This window comes from Capsicum annuum, unplaced genomic scaffold (genome assembly GCF_002878395.1).
Source record: "Capsicum annuum cultivar UCD-10X-F1 unplaced genomic scaffold, UCD10Xv1.1 ctg2684, whole genome shotgun sequence".
In the NCBI taxonomy this organism is placed as follows: Eukaryota; Viridiplantae; Streptophyta; class Magnoliopsida; order Solanales; family Solanaceae; genus Capsicum; species Capsicum annuum.
In genome coordinates this window covers 1,028,577-1,045,936 of record NW_025833162.1, presented here as the reverse complement: position 1 = coordinate 1,045,936, position 17,360 = coordinate 1,028,577, and positions in this window count along the sequence as shown.

Genomic DNA, 17,360 nt, shown 5'->3' with positions numbered 1-17,360 from the left:
TTGTGTTTTCAAAAAGATTTTTCTTTGCGCCTTCCTTTGCTAAGACATTATCTACTGAATTTTATTTTCTAAAGCAGTGAACTACTGTTGGGCTCCCCATTCTTCTCAGTATCGACCTACAGGCATGAACAACAGGGTCATAGTGTAAGTTACTATTTCTTAGCATAAGTAATACTTCCTTAAAGTCCACATTATCTCAATGGGGTACAAGTATTGTTTCTTTACAAGAATCAGGCCCTCCAACAAAGCTATAAGCTCCATCTTGTTAGTAAAGGTAGGATAACCCTAGTAATATCCAAGAATTCAGTTCCTTACTGTTCCTAATTACTCCACCTATATCTCCAACCCCAGGGTTACCAATAGAAAATCTATCAATGTTGAGTTTATACATCCTTTCCTGAGGTGGCTTCCATTTCAAAGAGATGGGAATAGTGGAATCAACTTGTTAAAGAGTGGGGTTACTCAGATAAGTGTACTCCACAAATTCTCCATAATCACTATCAAAGAAGGGGAAAACATCGTTATTATTAAAATAAATTATCATGTCTGCATTTTTAAATGTGCCATAAACAAAAAATAAACGAAGTATCAAAGGAAACAACATTGTCAAAGTGATTATTTTATAGCTAATCCCAAATTGATGACCAATAACTAGTGTAAAAGGGGTTAAGATTAGTATGGATGGGATTACCATACTTATTTGAGAGACAGTTCCACATGTGACCAGCCTTGGGACAATTCCAAGAATATGATTAACTTCTTCTTTGACATGGTTGCAGTGTCTGCACCTCTCATCCACACTAAGACCTATTCTATTTAAAGTATAACTACAAGGTAGTCTTACATGATGAAAGATCCATAGGAAAAACTTCATTTTATTTGGGATTTTCTTTAACAAAATCCACCTGAACTGTTTTCCATTAGAATGGGCCTAGTGATTTTGGTTAATGAAACTATAAACTCTTTTGCTATAAAGGACCCATTACCAGTGAGTATTCAAATATGGTAATCTTTAGGAACTTTAAAAAAAGGAAAAAAACTACTTTGGATAGATAGTACACTTGTGGAGGGAGGTCAAATGGGTAAGCAAAATATTACCAAAACCATCCCTCTAGACATTAGAAACTTTTATGTACAGATGGTTGTTTGGCATAGTGCCTTTAATAAGGTTCCTAAGAGGGTATAGATTGGCCAACCACCTATCAATCTAGAAGAAGACATCACCTCCTTTATACATAATCCAGTGAGAGGCATCTATGTAAATTATTTGTCTAATGAAGAGATATTTCCAAGTCCGAGATACCAAGTGTTTAGGGTTGGATCTGCTATTGGTATTCTTGATGATAAGGATCCTAGGTCAAAAGGAGTTAGGATTCTTAGTCAGTCTCCAAGAAAGGTTAGTATGGATAGTTTTATTCTTTACGTCCGCTCTATGGATTCCCAGACCACCCTAAGGTTTAGGTTAGGCGACTTCATCTCAACCAACCATATGTATTTTTATTTTGTGATTAGTGGTTACCCAAATAAAATTTCTTTGAGTTTGATCTATTTTCTTGAAGATCTTCCGAGGGAGATTGATGTGTTTCATGACATGGTTAGGAATGTTATTGAGGGAAGCTTTGGCTAAGGTTTTTCTCCTATCCATGTTCAAGAACTTGATTTTCCACCCAACAAGTTTTGATTTAAGATTTTCTAAAATGAATTGGAATCACTATTGGTAAAAGCCTTATAGAAGATGGGGAAACCAAGATATTTTTCAAAGGTTTCCTTGGGATGGAAATTGAGATAGTATGTCAAGGAGTGGATTGTTCCAATAGTGTTTTTTTTGAGAAAATGACTTTTGATTTTGCCATGTTAATTTTTGACCAGAGAATAAGCTAAAGCTAGCCAAAGTGGCAGTGATATTTCTACAATTCCTAGTATCAGCCTTAGCAAAAAGAGTCAGGGTATTTGCAAAAAAAGGTAAGAGATTTTAGGACCTTATCTATTTATAGAAATAGCATTTTAGTTGGTGAGATCAACCTTATGTTAATTCCTTAAGAAAGAAGTTCCATACAGAGAATGAAAAGATAAGGTGAAATATGTTTACCTTGTTTTATTCTCCTGTAAGGTTGAAAGAAAGTGGTTTTAGAGCCATTGACCAAGATGGGGATCGAAGAAGTTGAGATGCAAGACATGATCAGCTTTATGAGTTTTGAAAGAAAGTTAAAAAAGTATAGAGCTTGTCTAATGATATACCACTATATTTTGTTAATGGCTTTCTCTAAATCAATTTTAAGGATCATATTAGAACTTTTGCCCCTCATTTTGGAAAAGTGACTAATGAATTCTTGGACAATTATAGCATGATCAGAGGATCTTCTACTGCAAGAAAGATAGCTTGACTAGGTCCAATAATGTTATACAAAAGGGCTTTATTATCTGCGAAATCATCTTGGTGATGATTTTAGACTGAGTATTTCAAGGGCCTATGGGTCTAAAGTTTCTAAGAGAGATAACATTAGCACACCTAAGAATGAAACAGAGGTAGGTAGAGTTAAACTTATCTTCTATTGTTCCTGAATTGAGAGTTTTTTGGCAAAAATCATAGAGTTGAGGACTAATGGTGTCCTAATATTTCTGATAAATGAGGGGATGAAATCCATCTGGTCGAGGACCATTGGTAGGATTTAAGCAGAAGGAAACCTTTCTGATTTCTAGCATGGAGAGGTTAGACTCTAGGAGTTGATGAGCATGGTTTGGTATGGATCCCCTAGAGGAAGGATTGTTTTGATAAACAACATTAGAAACATATGATAAGTGGTATAAAGACTCTTATATTAAGACTAGATTGAGTTACTGATATCATTAGGAGAAGTGATTCAGTTTCTAGTCTCATCCTTAAGAGAGTTAATTATTTTTATCCTTCTCCTATTCAAAGTGGAAATTTGAAAGAACTAGTATTGTTATGCCCCTAAGTGATCTAGTTAATCCTTGATTTGAGTTTCCAAAACTCATACTCTTTTTTAGGATGTCACTAAACTCATGAGGAGAATACTTTCAAGGTTCTGAAGGATGGAACTAGTGGGGTAGTGGGGGGACTTTTGAATGCCAAATAGACTAGACAAAGTTATTTTTCTTAAGAAAGATATTACTAAAGATCTATTTGTTCCAGGGGATAATTTTAGATTAAAGTTGTGATATGGACTCGATAAAGTTACTACCCTCATGGAAAGCATTGTTGAAAATATGGGGGAAATTAGAATTGGAGCACTAGGTGGACTCTATCTAGAAAGGCTTATTCTGATGATGTTGGGTCTTGGCCAAGCTGATGATAAGAGGGAAATAGTCTGAATGGGTTCTAGGAAGATGGGTCACAGTGGTTTCATAAGAATAGTGGATCCAATGATTATTAGCCACTTTTTTAGTGTTTCTAAATAAGTTTGTTCTTATTCCTATAGCTTTTATTGGTTCAAGTGTATTACTGCCTTTAAACCCAAGATCAATGAGGTTACATTGATTTATACACTATTAGGAAAGGTTAACCTTACTATTACTATATTATATCCCCCAAACTTATCAGTAGCTTTGAGAACCTCATTAAAGTTCCCTCTCACTAATCAACTAGAGTTACTTGAACTTCTAATAGTATCAACTATGGATATGTGCTGATCCCATAGCAATTTTCTATTATCAAGGGAAGTATTAGCATATATTATACTAAAAACAAGAAAAAGGTAGCGAGATGACCTTTACAACAACATCCATACCTTGAAGACTAATCGAAATATCATTACTGTTAAGGAGATCTTTTTTGTACTTAAGAACAATAGCACTGGACTGAATTTGACAATCATATCCTAGGTCTTAAGATAATTATTAGTGGTCAATCATTTGGGTTTCAAGGAGTGCAAGTATACTTGGTTTATGCAGTGCTATCTTGGAAGAACAGTGATGCTTGAATTTGGCATTATTTGCCTCTCTAGCATTCTGTATATGATTGTTAGACAATAAAAAATGAGTCGAGAAAATAATTAATTGGGACAGGAAAAATATCGCAACAATCATTTATTAATTTCAATATGTGAGTGTTACAATATCTATGAATCCTTGATTCACATTTTCAAATATAAATTCAAGGGCTTCAAGCTTGACCTTCCATTTGAACTTGATTGGTAAATTTGATGGATTTAATCTTGACTTATACTTGAATTCAAGGGCTTTTGAGCTTGTTCTTGAATCTTGTGGTGTTGATCTTGTATCTTCTTGAACTGGATCTTAGATGCTTGAATTTGTAGATCAATCTGTAGCATTTGATGCGTGAGCTCTCTCTTGATTTTTTTTGGAATTATTGATCCTTTTTTTGAATTATGAGACCTTTATTTATGGTTGTGGAAAGGGATGAGTCATGGTTAAGATTAACTTTTTCCGACCAATATGATTTAAGTGACATGACGACATTTGATTGCCTTTGATTTTACTAGGAATGTTGCATCATTTTGACACATGGAGTGATCTTATTGGCTCATTTACTTGACTAGTTGTGCCATGTCATTTCACATATGACAACAAATTGGGCCTCTAAGATAGGATGACATCTGGGGGTTAGAAAAATTAGTTAATTATTTGTAGCCTAGATTAATAGACTAGCCCAATATACATTGGACTTTAATTAAATTCATCTTTATTAAATTTAAATAATTAATTTAATTATATTAATTCATAGTATTTATTTGTACTAATGTATTTAAAATTTATGTGATCACAAATTCCCTAACTTCAAGACTTGTCAAAGTATTTAGATCTTTGTATATTGGACTTGAAGTATCAACTTGATGATTTAATTGAGCTCAATAATAATTCATATGTGTAATCGAATAGCCCCAAAATTAGGAACATTACCCAATTTTATTAATATCGAGTGCCATAATTATAGTAATTATTATTATTAAAATTATTATGTGAATTCTTAAAAGATTTTACGAATTTTATTGGAGGGAATCTGTGCGCTCAAGTGAATCCTACTCGAATATGGAATTAGCAGTAACCTTCATGGACTTAGCAAACCCACTCCTTTAAGAGTCCAAATATTGCAGTCTCATGTTGATTAGAAATTTGTAATAATGATCGCCTTCGGACATCTTCTAGTTGAACTAGGAACAATCGCCCTTTTCTTCTAGAATTGTAACTCCAAAGAAACCTCAATTTAGGAGTGTACCACCCTCACTACTTCTCTATAAATAGGGACATACTTTCAGTTATTTTTCAATAAATTAGAGCATCGTGATCCACGTCAAGGATGCACAATGCTAGGTAATTATTTTATTCTCCTTTTAATTTTTGTCACTTTTTTCTAGTCCAATATTTTAGTGGAGGAAATTCATACCAAATTATGGAAATGTCGAAATCATGAAAGATTTAATACTTTAGAAATTAGACTGCGAGATCTACAACATATCAAAAATTGAGACTTAGAATCCTTAAATATAGTTCTAAAAACTTTTTTAAAGTTAGCTATGAATTTTATCATGTTGAAAATTTTAGATCTACGTGTCTTTACTAAAAATTTTGTATCTTGAAGCACTTGATTATTATTAAACTAGTTACAAAGATATATATCATACCCAAAATTTATAATTTAACACTTTCGGTGTCTTTTCAGATGTTATTCCAAAATCAACTTTGGATTTTGATGTACCAATAGGTTTAAATTTGCGTGACGACACCCAGAAAATTATATCTCAATATGTAGGTACTAGAATCTTGATCCGCTTTATTCTATAGCTATCAAAAATATGCATATCTAACAAATCCAAAATTAAGAATTTAAAACCTCTCGGATCATTCTTGACAAATTTTTATAGTTGACCCTAGATTCTATTTTGCAGAGAATTTTAGATTTGTGTTGTCTCACTAAATAATTTATATTTTGATGATGGACCATCACCATCAACATATGTTTTTCTTGTTGGAAAGAAAACTTTGAGAGGTTTATTCTTTCCAAAATATCTTTTCTCAAGCCTATCCAAGTTGGTGACATATGGCTTTTGAGTTCGAAATGTCCTGACAGAAAACATATCTCTTCTATTTGTGTTTTCTTTGTATTGTCTTTTTCTCTCCCTTTTTTAAGGGTTTAAATGAATAGCATTCATAAGTGGTCATCTTGAGGTGTGAGAGTTTTACTCCTCCTCTTTTACCTTGAGACCTAACAAGTACGACTTCAAGTCTGGGTCCCTTTAAACGATACACTTATGTAATGGTCAGCTTAAGGTGTGAGAGTTTAAGTTTTCCCCCATCACCTTGAAACTTGACAAGTTTGTCTTCAAGTTTGATCTCTTTCACTGCTGTACTTATGTAACAGTCAGCTTATGGTGCAAGAGTTTAACTTCGCCTCCATCCCCTTGAGACATGACAAGTTCAGTACCTTTTCACCGATGTACTTATGTAACGGTTAAATTAAGGTGCGAGAGTTTAAATTTACCTACGTCACCTTGAGACCTAACAAGCTCGGAAATTCCATTAAAATGCAGTTTAAGGTGCAAGGGGAAAATACTATCCACCTTAAGGCATGAAAATTTTGAGATCTTTTTAAGGATAAATCTGCGAAAGAGACTATCTTAAGTTGCAAAGGGACAAATCTTGCCAATTTTAAGGCATGAAAAAATTTGAGATCTTCTTAAGGATAAATTAGTCAATAGACCCGTTGCAAAGGAATAAATCTTTCCCATTTTAAGGAAAGAAAGTTTTAAGATCTTCTTAAGAATAAATATGTGAGAGGCCAACTTAAGGTACAAAGGAAAAAATCTTATCCACCTTAAGACATGGAAATTTTGAGATCCTTTTAATGATAAACCCGTGAGAAGTCAGCTTAAGGTGGAAATGGATTTGTCCACCTTAAGGCATGAAAATTTTGAGATCCTTTTAAGGAAAACTCATGAATGGCCAGCTTAAGGTACAGAAGGACAAATTTTGTTTACTATAAGGCATGGAAATTTAAAGATCCTTCTATGGATAAATCCACATGAATCCAACTAAGGTGCAAAGGGGAATATTTTGTTCACCTTAAGGCCTGAAAATATAGGAGGCAGTAATTAGAAGGCTTAGGGGTTTTGACAACTTAAACTTGCAAATTTGGTGGTTTTGGAGGTTCAACTTTTGAATTTGGTGGATTTGGAGACTTCAACTTACAGACTTGACAAATTTGACGACATCAACTTGTAGACTTTGTATATTTAAAGACTTCAGCTTACAAGCTAATTTGGAGTCTTTAGCTTATAGACTTGATATAATTTTGACTTCAAACTACAAGCTTGGAAGATTTTCATCCTTAGTTGTAGGCTCAGAGAACTTTAGCATTATTCTTTTGAAGGGTTGCCCCCTTTGAGCCATGAATATTTGGTACAAGTCCAAAATCTGAGGAGAACACTTACAGTCTTAAATTTTACATGACATATCAAGAGGGAACATGTCTTTTTTTGAAACTCATGCAATTGAACTCAAAATAAAATTCTAAGCGCCTATGTACCTCAATAAAGAGGATCAAGTTACAACGCAGTTCAAGGTGACTAATTTTTATTTTTTTATTTCTTTTTTTTGAATATTTTTTTGTGTTCTAACTTTTGGATAGGTAGCCTTCTTCTAGGTTTTCAACCTAAAGCACTTTTTTTTGAGTCGTACATAATTTATACTCTTGTGGGCAAGAGCGGATATGCAGTTTATGCTCATTTCTTACGGAGGATCATCTTTCTTTAAGGATAGTACTTGAATAATTTGGCATTAATAGGACCAATTTTAATTCCATATGCATTAACAAGCTTGTAAGTACCATTTGAATATGCCTCTTGTACGACATATAGTCCATCCCACTTTAAGGTGAATTTGCCCCCAGACTTACGAGAAGTGATGATGGTCCTACTTACTGCAATGACTTGATCTCTAACTTGAAAGCATCTTAAGCAAACTCTTTTGATGAAACAACTAGATAGACAGGCTTGGTAGCATTCAAGATTTGTGGAGCCCTCTTTTTATCAAGTTCTTTCAACTCCGTAAGGCACAACTTAACATTTCTTATTTGGTGAGCCCTTCTTGAATAGCTAGTCTTAAAAAAGGTATTGATACTCAAGTGGTAGAATGCTTTAAATTCAAAATCAAGTGAATATGGTTGCTTGCGTCAGTGTGTGATAAGTCGTCCTATTTGCCAACAAAGCTTCTTTCTTTCGTTAATATCAGGCTCATTTGGATTTGAAGATGACTTTCTTCAACATATTGCATAAAGTCTTATTGAATGCTTCAGGTAGACCATTAGAGGAAGCATGGTACATAGAAGATTTATTACCATGACCCACTTTCTTAGGTCATGATGACACCTACTACAATCCACAAGTAGGTAAACCAAATCGTAGTCCAGAATAGCTAGTAACGGACTACCGAGAGAAATGGAAGAAAAATGCAGAATAAATATAATATAGGACTTATATTTATAAGATAATCTCAAAACCTGGTGGAATCAGTACAAGAGCTTCTAACACAATTAGAGTACAAGGTTCATATACTGAATAATTATACATGTACAATCAATATCTAATTACAATATAGAGATTAGTCTAATCCATAAGAGGGAGAATAGTAATACTCCAAATACTAGGAGCTCACCCCAAGTCTCTGTTCCAGATCTGCTTCGCACGATGCACACAACAATGGTGAGAACTCATACTATATGACCTATAGGTTGCAGAAGTGTAGTATGAGTACTAAACACATGGTACTCAGTAGAAAACTACTAACCGAGCTCCAAAGATAAAGAAAATATAGATAACATGCAAGAAGGAATGTAAACTACAGCTAAATATCCAGGTTGCTAACATAGTAAAACTAGGAAGGCATTAAGGATGAACTATCCGATCCTAGCCATACTTAGGGACTAAGCACTACATCGTATATCTCTGGTGAATATGAAAATAATGAGTAGAATAATGATATAAAGTAGTATACAAGATCGAGGAATGGATAAATAATAGGAATATACGAAAGAAGAGAGGGATATACGATAACACTATAGCTAGATATATACACATATATATGCAATGCTAACTCAAAGGTACAACCTAAGGTAGTCATACTAACATCTTAAGGCCTTAAAATCATAATAGAAACTAGTACTATCCTAATCGGGTCCTTAATCCAAACGTCGAAACATGAGATAATTTATCTATACTAAAATAACCATAAGAAAAAGGAATTGGAATAATACACTGAATATCAGTATCAGTCCATAATCAATCTACTATGAACTAACCATAATAATAATAATAATAATAAAGTAATGGACTATTTCGAACAAATAATACCTTGATCGAGCCCCATAATCTGAAAGGCTCAATCAGCACGGAATGCATAACAAACAACACTCATAACCTATACCTATGCAACCCCCTATAATCCTGATACACATAGGGACCTAACAACATACTAGTTATAGGAAATGTGCATGCATGAATGAATGTAACATAAAATATGATATCATAACCAATCTACGTGCCATAATGTAACCTAGTATATATACCTTCTCCTGCTTGATAACTCACAAGTTAGACCTACGGTGACCTCTTTTATTTGGCACGATAGCTAATAATCTAAGGGGACTCTAGGGGTTAGTACCTGTATACACCAACCTAGTCCTAATCCAGGATTTCCAATCATCATTATCAATCTACTCCATCCAGTATCGGAGAGATGTATATATAATAAATTCACGTACTCGAATCATGGATAAAAGAGTGTAAGTCTATAAATTCATTGCTTGGGGTTAGTTCTGAGACTAAATCATTATAAAAGCATAGAAAGGGTCAAAATCTCTCTCGATCGGAGTAAATAGTAGTGGTAAAACCACCGATTATAGTCTATTTTGATTAAATCTCTAAAACATCAATTTTAGTTTCAAAAGCTCATAAATAATCCATTAATGTGGTACACTTACCTTTCTATAAAAGAGTCTATTTTAAGAGTGAAAGGTGGGAAAAAACCCCTTTTTAGGAAAACAGTAGTGAAACCATAATTTTAGTTGGAATCGTATCATTATGTGAGCATGAATGTACCGAATCTATGTATGTTATTACTAATATCTAAACAATATAATTATAAGCTTCTAATGTCCATATACTATGTCTACGACCTTTACAAGGATAAATCACTCACTGGGAGTTTAATTAATATCGTATTATGACCTTGGGCCCAATAAGATATAACCAACATAACTACAATACCATAATCTGAGATCTATAACAATCCACCAAGTCAATAAGTAAACCTTATAGTAAAGGGGTAATTAGCCTCAATTATGTCTAAGAGCTAGTAAACTATGGTAATAGGATCCTTCAAGCATAAAGATACTTTATCTTAAGGGTCAATTTGCCTTTCTATCGCCCGAACTTATAATTCAGGCTAAGTCATGGTATTCTTCCCATATCATACCCCAATATTCTTACCTAATATGTAATATATATAATACACTATCTCATGAAGAAGAGTAGACATAAACCTACCTCGATGCCAAACTACAAATTCTTAATTCGCTAATAAATCCTCCTCTTTTGCTTCATGATCCTAGAAGAACACCCCCACACTATAAAAATGGTGCCTCATATATCATTAGAAGTAAAATAAGACCCATATTTCTATATAATGGATTGGGTTGAGTCAGAGTTTGGGTTAAGAATAGGCCCACAAATAGAATCCAAAATTGAATCAATCACGAGGTCCTTTGAAAGACAAGGAATGTATGCTAAAAAGTTGAGAAAAAATTGTGAATAAATCAGTACCCTAATTGATACGATACGTAAAACATAAAATTGGAGATATCACAAAAACAAGGACAATAAAGAAAAATGAAGCAATAATGTAAAATATAGATAGAATGACACAAGAGAAGGAACACAAGCAAACCACAATATACTAAATTGAGGCCCTCAAATGTAATACAACTACAAGCACCAATTCTCCTACAAAGAATGAGAGGGACATTGAACCCTCACAACCCATGTTTCTAGACAATCCATAAGCTCCCAACGAGCTTAACATAAATACCCGCAAGTGTATTTCAAAACATATCCAAAATTATCTACCTAAAACTGAAAGAAAACTAGTTATTTATATCCATGGGCTATTTATTACACAATGGGCCCCAAAGTGACCCTAAAATCTATTGGGCCCAAAAGTGACCCAAACCCCAAAACATAACAAAGTAGTCTTCATTCTTTCAATCTCCTCATAGGGGATCACAATATTTCTCTTCGTCCCTAAACCATGGCCATAATGCACTTTCACTTATATCATCCTCTCCTTCTTGAAGAGAATTTTTTGTCAAATTCAAGAGTTCATCATGTTGAAGATCAAGGAGTTTCAGGGAGTTCTTAGAAGTGGTAGGGAGCATAACATGTGTATCCAAGTAAAGTGGAATGCTAAGCTCACCTTTTTGAGGCTAAACTTCCTTCATCAGCACTTTGTTGGCTAGCAAATTTGGAACGGTAAGATCCCCATCACATGGATTCACTTTAATCTCTACATTTTTATCAAGATCACCAACTCTTTCCTCATGCTTCGCTTCATCTTTATAATATAGATCACCTTCTCAAAGTATGATGGCTCATCTTGTTGGACACTTATTCATTTGGTAACCCCTTCCTTGATATTTAAAGCATTGAGTACTCTTAAGATTAGGATTACTCCTTCTCTAGGTGGATACTTTGGAGAAATCTTCTCAATGGTATTCTTCTCAAAGTCTTCTTAAAGTCAGAGCCTTGACTCCAATTGGAGGACAATTGATTGCCCACCTTAGGCTTAGTTGCTTTCTTCTCCAACTTGATATCTCTCTCAATATCAATAGCTGCTTCTAAAAGATCATCCATCTGGGAAAACTTATGTATTGACATTTGATAGGTAATATCTTGACTCAATCCTACCTTAAAATTGATCTTGGTATGCTCTCCATCCTCATTGTAATCAAGCTTAAAGAGTAGATTTTGAAATTTATCATAGTATGCTTCAACACCCTTGTCTTATTTTCTCAAATTGTACAACTTGGAAAGCAACTCCTGTCTATATCTCTCCAGCACATACTTAGCTCTTATAAGGGCCTTCATAACATCCCATGGTGGATATTGACCTCTATGAAGGATCCCTTATATTTTCTTAGCCGATTCCTACCAAGTCAAAGCATATCCTTAAAATATAGCAATGGTATAGGTCATCTTCTTAACATCGGATAAATCATTAGCTTGTAAGATCCTATCATATTGCAACTCCCATTTGAGGTACCCTTCGGGATCACTACCTACATGAAATCTAGGAAGATCAACCTTGACAGAATTGAGACCCATATCATGACCTCCATAGACACCTTCGTCTCTTGGGATATGCCCTTGTGCACTATATCCATAACCTCCTTCAATATGTCCTACAAACTCTACTTGAACTCCAATGGCTTGGTTTGGTGTCATTTGGTGTGGTGGTATTTGGTTAAGTGAAGCTTGGTAGGGTGGATCATATTTGGTGGCCTTTGGTAGTGTGTAGTAGGGTGGATGGAGGCCTTGTGGGTTTAATCCTTGGGGAATTTTATAGTTTAGAACTTGAATTGGGGGTGTTTTATAGGGTGGAGTGAGGATTTGGGGAGCTTGTGTGGTGTTTTAGGGCGTTTGTTGGTTGAATTGTAGTGGTCGGGCTATATGTCCTGGAGTTTGGTTGGTAGTAGTAGTGGTAGGCAAAAGAGCACTTACTTATGGGGGAGGATAGAACATATGGTGGAGAGTTATAGGAGAGATGGTCGCCAAAGTCTCTTGAACTTGTGCACTTAAGGATTCTCGGAGGTGGAGTTGAGGAGTAGCATTGGAAGAATTATGGTTTCCTTCCACACCATCCTTCCATCTAAATTCGTCACTCTCTCCTCCAAAATTGATAACTTCTCATTCATATCTTGCTGCATTCCCATTATTGCCTCGACTAAGGTGTCAAAGCTTGACCCATTTGAATTATATTGGATTTAATCATCTGTTAGGTTAAAGTTAGTGGAATTAACACGCTCAATCCAAGTGTTTGGTTTGGCACACAATTTAGCTCAACTTGTTGGTCTTGGTTGCTTAACGTATATGACTCTATTAAGAAGTGAAGGACTTGAAGAACTTGAATTTAAAGTGCTAAAATAATAAATAAAAAGATAAAATAAGAAAAATACACAAGAAATGAAGACACAAAAGAAGAGCAAACAAGAACCAATTGAACAACTAAGTAGATTACGGTTTAGTTGTTAATTAGTTTCAAGAATCAAAGAAATGAAAGGAAAAATTAAGAGATGAAATTGATGTGTTTGAACCTGATTTAATGGAGTTTTGAAGTGATGAGAAGTGTTTTAGAAGTTGTATTGATGTTGTCGAAGTCTTGAATTGTGTTCAGGATGCGTTGGGGCTGATTTGAGCTCAATTTGAGGTATTCTGTGTTAAGGTGCATTTGATGAGTTGCTGCAGAAGGTGGGGCGCATGTACAGCACAAATTGGATGCATTAGTACCTATCCCTACTGGTTTTAGGTGTGTTGGACCTGCTGGGTCAGACCAAGAGCATCTTGGACGCAGATGCAAGGTAGGTCACCCGCCCCTCTCTCTTGAAATGACCCTTTTCCCTCTAAATGGTCCCCCTTATACTCTCTTGTGGAATGTTCTTTAGGTAATTGTAAAAAGACTTTTTTAAAACTTTTTAATCACTTTTGAGGATCAAACAACCACCTTTTGAAGAAAATTCCCCTTGAAGATTTGAATTTCTCCAAGAACACTCAAGAACACCAACAACTTCAAAATGCTCTAAATCTTCAACCCTTGCTCAGAATGCGGTGAAATTTTGAGCTTAGGCTATTTTAAACATTCTAAAAACATTAAAATGATCAATTTCCTCATATTATCAACCAAAAATTCCATACTTTAACTCCACCTTCAACCTTTAAACTTGAGTTTCTCAACAATGGTAGACTCTCCGATTCACCTCCGATTGAGCTCAAATTCAAGGTTTAGACTCTAATAGTGTTAGGGAACAATAATATAACACCAAAACACAAGAAAAAAAACAAAATCAAAGACTAAAAATTTGACCAAAAGGCAAAAATATGAATAGTGATTTTTTTTTTTGAATTTTCGATTTTCTAACACAACGATACCTAAGACTTGAATTATGGGAACGATTCTAAACTCGGCTCTGATACCAAATGATATGAGATGTAAAACATGAAATTAGAAACAACACGAAAATAAGGACAACAAAGGAAAATGAAGCAATAACATAAAGGATAGATAGAATGACACAAGAGAAGGAACACAAGCAAACCACAATTTACTAAATTGAGGCCCTCAAACATAATTCGACTACAAACACCAATTCTCCTACGAAGACCAAGAGGGACATTGAACCCTCACAACCCACGTTTCTATACAATATGTAAGCTCTCAAAAAATATAACATAAACACTTGCAAGTGTTTTTCAAAACATATCCACAATCATCTACCTAAAATTGAAAGAAAACTAGCTATTTATATCCATGGGATATTTATTACACAATGGGCCCAAAAGTGACCTTAAAATATATTGGGCCTAAAAGTGACCCAAAGCCCAAAACATAACAAAGTAGTTTTGATCACAATATTCCTCTTCGTCCTTAAACCGTGGCCATGATACACTTTCATTTGTATCATAAATCATCCCCTAAGTTCTATTAGTTTTAAAACTTAATCAATGGGAAATGACCAAGGAATGTTAGGCTAACTTACCTTAGCTTCAACAGATGATTCCTCACTTTTTGTTCTCTTCAACCTCTCAAAATAGGGTAAAAATGGTGAAGGAAATGATGGAAAATTGGGTGAGAAGTGGGATTTCAAATCTCATAGGTGTTGCTTAAGTAGTCACCCAGTTGCTTAAGTGGCTCCTATACCACTAAACTAGTCTATCATGAGGCACATGTATTGTTTAAGTGATGCCTAGGCTGCTTAAGTGATGTTTGGCCAAGGCCGCTAAAGCAACCCAAAGTTGCTAAAGCAACGCACACTTAAGCGATCAAATGATTACTTCAGTGACTGTGAAAACATCATACATCAAAGTTTCTAATTTTAAAATGGACTTCGACCAGGTGCTCGAAATTTATTCAGAACCCCATGCGATCAAACAAACTATGATACCACCACTTATTCCCCTAGAAAGTCAGTCATCTGAACTCTCAACATAAACTTCAGATCTTTAGTACTTTTTCTAGAATGTAAAGAGGACGTAAGTCCCATTTTCATCCTATAAGTGGATCCCCTGCAGCACTTCTAATGTTGGGTATATTTATGCATTCTAGTGTTATTATTCTAGCTTATTTAGCCTTATTTTGAGGATTATTCATGTGATATATGTGTTGATAATGATATAAATAAGCATCTAAGTGTACAAATATGTACTTACAGTGTTTAAAGGTGTTTTCAAACAAGTTTGGGTATAAATGAATCATTTAGAGTTCAATCTAGGAAACTAGTGTTACTAGCTTAAGCTAGGTGCTTGTCTAGTCTATCTGGATGGATTCTAATGGGTTAAATGAGTTCTAAAGGGTTTAATAGTGTATTTATATGTGTAACAACTTGTTTATAATGTGCAATGGTCAGTTGGATCAAGCCAAGAGTCAAAATAATACGTTAGAAATCAAAGTGAATGAAGCCTATGCTTAGCTCGTGTTTCTAGTTCTCTATCTGGGATGTTGTGCTGTTTTGAGTTATAAATTATTGTATTTTATTCTATAGTATTCTTGTTTGATGGATTATGATGATAAATAAAGGATATACAAGTTTCAAATCAAGTGGAAACAGCTCAAAAAGGTTTGGAATGGATCAATAGAAGCACAATACACAACTTGGACTCAATTTGGACACATGGAATGTCCAGGGCGAGTGAGAGATCATGAAGAGGCCTCTTGCATGTGCTACATACCAAAAGCCTCAGAAGCCACCAAAAATAGTGTGTCTCCGTGATTTGCCCACGATGCGGGCTCTATTCCGGCGCAATGGAGCCCGCGGTGAGCCCTTCATTTCAGTGCTCTCGTGCCTTAGAAAATATTTTGAGAACAACTTCCAGTGGGAGCCCATGAAGCGGGATCTATTCTAAGCCTGACATGCATGCTGAATTCTTGTCCAACATGGCTTTGGATTATCCTTTTTTTTTTTTTTTATAAATACATCCTTATAGATGTTTTTAATCATTCTTGGACGTCTTGGAGCGTTGAGGGATGCTATAAATTCATCTATTAGGTTTTACATTGTTTCTTTAGTTTTATTTTAGATTATATCATGAATTCAACTTTTTGCACCATGATTATGACTATGAGTGGCTAAGAACTCCCTTTTTGGGGTTAAATCCAAGATCTTGAGTACTATTATTTTGGATTAAATTCGTTTGATTTGCTTATCATTGTTATTTGTTTGTTTATTATTGTATTAACTATTTTAAGGATTATCTACCCTTAGAATACATCAATTTTCAACCTAGTGATCTTGGGAGAGGGAAAAGGGAGATAGAACATGTGAATAAATAAAGTATGGTTCTTGTTTCTTTATAAAATAATGAATTTAAATTAGTATTTAGGATAGGATGTACTTAGATGCCTTACTTGATTTAAACATAGAATGATAGCTTGAAGTACTTAATTGAGCTATTACATCCCCGCTCAACGATGTAGTTGTAAGGTTCAAATTAGGTAAAAGATTAGAGGTCAGGAGACCATAATCATGCAATTAACCCTACGAATCAACGACCAAGATAAGCACGTTAACGAATGAAATTCAATAACATAGTGTGATTTTTCAAGTGCTTTAACCCTGGGTTTTCTCCTATTGATTGTTCCAAGAATTTTATTTACGCATTGTTTACTTTTCTTTATTTCTAATGTTCAAAACACTTGTTGGTTACTTTGTATCAATTAAATCTAAATTGTGAACCAGAATAGAACTGCTGTTAGGTTAAGTCTTTGTGGGATCGATACTTGGCTTCTTGAAGCCGACTTTACTACTTGATAAGTACACGTACACTTGCGTGTGCACTTAGGAACTATCAAGTTTTTGGTGCCGTTGCTAGGGACCTGCAATAGGCTACTATTTTATTTTTGTTTTGCTCTTTTAGATTTCTTTGGTGTTTTTACTCTTGGTCTTGGTTTTGTGATTGTAGGAAATAGGTTTTAAGTTTAGGAAGCTGGCAAGGGATAGGGATTTGGTTGAACCAAGCCCCGAACCCGAACAACACTTCTATAAATAAAGTTGAGACTCAATCCGTCTCCCCTAATTTCTCCTAATAGAAGAAGACCAAATAGTTCCTGCTCTAATAGCT